Raw genomic sequence first — 5677 nt, forward strand, 5'->3', positions numbered from 1 at the left:
TTTACAGTATAATAGCAAATGTGTCAAATATAATACAAATTTGCTTTTGTTTCTGCAACTGTAAGTACATTTCTTTGTAGCAGAATCTCATCTCTACCCTTCAGCTGACATGGTATACATGAGTGTTCACTTTTAGTATAGGTAACAGTAAAGTTCTTCCTATCATGGTAACAGCTGGATAACAGTCCATCTCATATAACAACAGTTGGTAAATAGTATGACCAGTTTCCTCCATATCATAATGTTCCATTAAAGTGAATACTTATGAGTATCAATCATCTAAGCAAATCACTTCAAAAATTCAACTGGTATTATGCACTGTACATTTAATGCATGTAAATGACATGGCAGCACTTCCCACACACAAGCCATCATTAGGAAAATAATATACTTAAAATTGCAGTAATCTCTTTGTGATCTAGAAAAGGTTTATTCCTGAAAAAAACCAAAGGGTTTCACTGTTATCAAATGCTCTTGAGAAAAGACAGTTAATTCAAATGAGCATCAATATTATTTTTTTCCAATAATTCTAAGTTCCTTAGCTTACACAAAAATAGTTGTGTAGTGTAATAATCATTTGACAACATTACATAAGGTTCATCATCCATGGCTAGTACAGGTTATCACTCCTTGAAAAGTTTTCTCCCATCACTTTTTATGTAACTGGACACTTATGATACAAATCATCTCATATGTGGAATTTCAGTTGTTTCATAGCAAACTTACACTTGTCCAGCTTCAGTGACATACCTGATTCCCTTAACTTCTCTCAATAATTCCACATACTCTTTTCAACTCTTTCCTGTAATTAAATATCATCTGCATGCATTATCAATCTAGCACATAATTCCTTTCCCAGAATGAAATCCAAACCTAATATAAACTCAGCAGGAAAAATGTTTTATCCAAATCATACAACAGAGCACAGATAAAATCCCCCACCATACAGAAAAGTAGTATATTTTCAGGAATAAAGGTCAAGTGATATCTGATGAAAATCTGAGGTAAGATCAAGACTAGTCATGTAAATTGTATCTTTAAACTTATACAATACCATAGTTTGTCTATATTTTCAGCATGGTCAGTTTCTCTCTCCAATACTTTGTTTAAGTGTTTCAAATCCAATGTGATTCTTATCTAACCATCCCTTTTACATAGCACAGTGCAAAGATTTTTGAATTCCATCAACTCCTCTCTGTAAGTCCCCAACTCTCCATATTTTGTAATCATTTTTCTAAAGCCTCCCTTCTAGAGACAGATATTCCACAAGGTTTAGTGTAAAATAGTTCATGTGGTATAAACTTGAATATGCACTGATAATTCTTTACTCTTCCAGGTTTCTCATTAGAGGCATCACAGTACTAAAATAAGAATTTCCTTAAGTTCTATTTCTGAATTTAGTTAAGTTTGTCTGCCCATTCTACTTTGGTTTCAACTAATTTATGATAATAATCTAGATCTCTCTTCTTATTTAAACAAACCTCCTCTATGCTCTATGCTCTGTCCACTAATCCCTCTGAATTGATTATTACTGTTCATACCATTTACTAAGCTGGAGCATAAACTCATGGCATTTTTGTTTTTATGTTGGTATTACAATTGCTGCTAGTTTATTTATCAATTGTCATTTTTTGTTTACAGTTCACTGTTGCTATTTGCATTTACATAGTGTCATTTTGTCATTTGAAGGTAGTGAGTGGAGCTGTGGATGCTAGAAATTGGAGAGCCAAGTGGATAAATCAGAACATTTCCAGCACATTCTTCTACTTGAGTTCAGTAGAGGGCTGGCAGCATTGGAGGCAGCCAGAAACATTTGCACTATGCATGAGAATAATGCCATTGGACAGAGCATGGTGAGAAAATGATTTTCTCATTTTAAGGAGGATCATTTTGACGTTAATGGCCCATCACAAAGAGGAAGACTGTTGGGGCTCGATGAAGATCATTTAAATTCATTGATCCACAATGATCCGCAACAGTATACTCAATATCTGGCAAATATGATGAACTGTGATCATTTCATCACAGTGGAACATTTGCATTGAGGGGGAATTTTCAAAAATCAGGCGTATAGGTACTGCATGTTCTAGGCCAAAATTATGGAAATCTGTGAGTCACCATTTATGCATCTCTGCTTTTTGTTCATCATCAATTGGTTTATGTACAACAGCGACCATTCCTATCCTGTATTATTACTGGTGATGAGAAATGGTGTCTTTACACTAACATGTGGAAAGGAAAGGAATGGTTGAGCCCAAACATATAGACCTGCATGCATCCACAAAAGATAATTTTATGCCTCTGACGAAACAGTGATGGTGTGGCATACTACAAATTGCTTCTCCGAGGTGTAACCATCACTGCTGACATTTATTGTCAACAGTTGAGATGTCTTGCAGATGCAGTACAATAACAATGATCAGGAAGACTGTGTGAAATCATTCCACTCACAATAACACATGCCCGCATTGTGCTACACTGGAGAAAAAAAACCATAAAGGAGTAGGATTGGGAAGTAATTCCACACCCATCTAAGTCACCTGTTCTTGTACCCTCAGATTTTCACCATTTCCACTCTCTATCAAACAACTTTCAACGAATATTCTTCCCAGATGAAAATGAACTCAAAACACGGCTTGATGTGTTCTTCGCTTCAAAACCATGTGATTTCTACAGTCACAGGATTGAAAAGTCACCCAAGTGTTGGCAGGCTGTAGTACACAATGAAGTAGAATACATTATTGATGATCAAAGTCTCTGTTGTGTTTATTAAACCTATGGAAAAATGCTACAAACTTATGCGCAATCCTAATACAATGATCAGTTTTATTTGAGAATATATTTCATTTCTTGGTTGAACTGTACAATATAATTCTTTATTTGTCCAACAATTTCCTACTTTAGCCTTTACAATCTAATTCATGCCCAAAATAATTTCCTCACTCAATTCAGGTACTACAGTTATCTGGGCCACAGTGGGAAAGTGTGGAGCAATTCACTGAGTCTGGATTACATATGCATTTTTAAAACATTTATTAAAAACCGAACTTGAATAAAACTTCAGTTGCCAATGACCACAAAAGAATTTCTCTTTACATGCTTCACAGTTAATGTAACATTATTAAGCAATGAAACAATGATTACTTCCAGAAACAAATATTTAAAAACAATACTTCTGACACAAATCTTAGGAGAGAACCAACAATCTCTCAATTAAATCTCACAATTTAACAAAGCAACCAAAACTTTATCCTGCAACAAATTTTAATGGTGTTTACTTTACACATACAGTAAAGAACTGCCTCTCTCACACTGATTTACAAAACCCACACAAACATAACAACTGATACCAATACATGTCAGTTTCACACTCTAGAAAAGAATCTATAGCACTAAATGTTAATGCACACTGAGTAGTACATAATCTGAGATGGAACACAGTTTCCCTTTTTTATAAATGACTGATTGTGTCCCATCCACTGCTTCATCACTAACAGGTCCATTAAAATCCAGCATTGGTCTCTGTGAGTCCACAGAAACACAATACAATATTGGCTCTTACATCTGGAACAGCTCAGTATTAGACATTTGCATAAACAATCTTCTTCAACCCACAAGTATGGTTATCATTTCAGCTTTAATCATTCTAGCCACTGCCATGGCATAATACCAGCATGTTAATAACTATTTCAACATGTGGACCTGAACTAGTTGCTTATATAGTACCATCTTTGTTACACAATAGCTTTGCACTTTACACACCTGTCCTCCAGATATATGTTACATGCAGATCACCTGCCACAAGCCACTGTGCAGCCCATACACACTGTTTGAGCTCCTAATTACTCTATCCAGTGTAGCCTCCAATAAACAAATAGTGGCATTCCAAACCTGCACCCTGCATTTGACAACCAGTGTAATGCTCTCCAGTGTCCACTGGCAAAACTGTGACATACTTTGCCGTCAAATTACTTCTTCCCTCAAAGTTCACTCATTCACACAGATAAACCAATTTGAAGCAAAGGGGTTCCACTACACCAGGACAAGGCAGTCCCACTAACCTAGTTGAGCTGTTTCCATCCTAAATCAAAATGCCATGCATAGCACACAGCTACCACAAAACAATCCTGGATAAATGGTACATTATTTATTCTAAATGACAGTAATATTTCTTTGTTCACTATTTTATTATGTCTCAAAAAAAAAATGGTTCAAATGGCTCTGAGCACTATGGGACTCAACTGCTGTGGTCATAAGTCCCCTAGAACTTAGAACTACTTAAACCTAACTAACCTAAGGACAGCACACAACACCCAGCCATCACAAGGCAGAGAAAATCCCTGACCCCGCCAGGAATCGAACCCGGGAACCCGGGCGTGGGAAGCGAGAACGCTACCGCACGACTACGAGATGCGGGCTATTATGTCTCCTTGTGGTTCTTGTTTCCTACTACAGATAATTCAACAAAATATGAACTCTGTTTTATTCTGTTCCTTAATTTTTCAGACACACCACAAATTGTATTCCCCGTATCAATCAGTTACCTTTCCACTTATTAGTTTCAGTAAGAATGTTCGAATTTCCCTGTATATCACTATTATCTTTTTTCTCTGCTTCATATAAAAGATCCCTCTCAATTTCTTTGATTCCAATATCTTTATTCTTTTTTTTGTGTGTTGAAGTGTTACAAATGAGGAGTTTTACTATGTTGTAAATTATCTTGTCATCAGCTTTGCTGTAGCAGACATACTATGGAGTGTCACCAAACCGTGGCATGTGTCTTCTTCACCATTTGCAGTGGTCGAGTGATAATGTAATCAAATTTGTAATATCCCTTCTGTATTATACTTGCAGTGTTCCCTCTGTACAATTTCATTTACAACCATGGATGAAACATATCTCTCATACCTTGCAGCTCACAATTGATCATAATATGTAGTGCTGTAATCATTTGACATTAGAGAATGCCTGTTCTTAAGTATAATCTTCAACTGTTTCTGCATTGGCATTATCATTTTCATACCTTGCTCCATGTCTTACAAGATACTGCCAAGTCATGACACCAAAGCATAAGTGGCCTCCAAAGTGGGTGGAGAAAAACACTCGTCATTGCACCTTGTCAGTTTTCTGAGCTGATGTATTTTACACCAAATCTGTATACATGGCAAACCACAGTGCGCATAGTAGAATGTTCCACACTTAACTACTACTTAAACAACATTTCCAGTTTCCACAAACATCTTTTGTCAGACTAAGTGGTTAGAAGCGGAACATGTTATAATGCAGAATGCACATGTTATACTGCAGATGAATCCACAGATACAGAAGATTACATCATCACACACCAATAACAATTATTCACTAAAAACCAAAGCTTTTAACTTCAATTCAATTATTATTTTTATCTGCATTTAAGCTCCATTAAGATCAAATCCATTTTTATTTCTGCAAACAATCAAAATATGTGAATTTTAAAATTTTCCCAGTGAATTGACTGTTCAAACAAATTTTGGGCTTGCAGCCAGTCATCACTCAATACTTCACATGATATTTCAACTGGGCACCTGCCAGTCATCTTCAGGTGAGCCATCGCAGACTGGCGAAAACTTCCTCCGTTCCGCAATATACAGCGTACTGTAACTATTCTGCACATGCGTCGAAAACTTGATAGATGAAC

This window comes from Schistocerca americana, chromosome 1 (assembly GCF_021461395.2).
Source record: "Schistocerca americana isolate TAMUIC-IGC-003095 chromosome 1, iqSchAmer2.1, whole genome shotgun sequence".
NCBI lineage: Eukaryota > Metazoa > Arthropoda > Insecta > Orthoptera > Acrididae > Schistocerca > Schistocerca americana.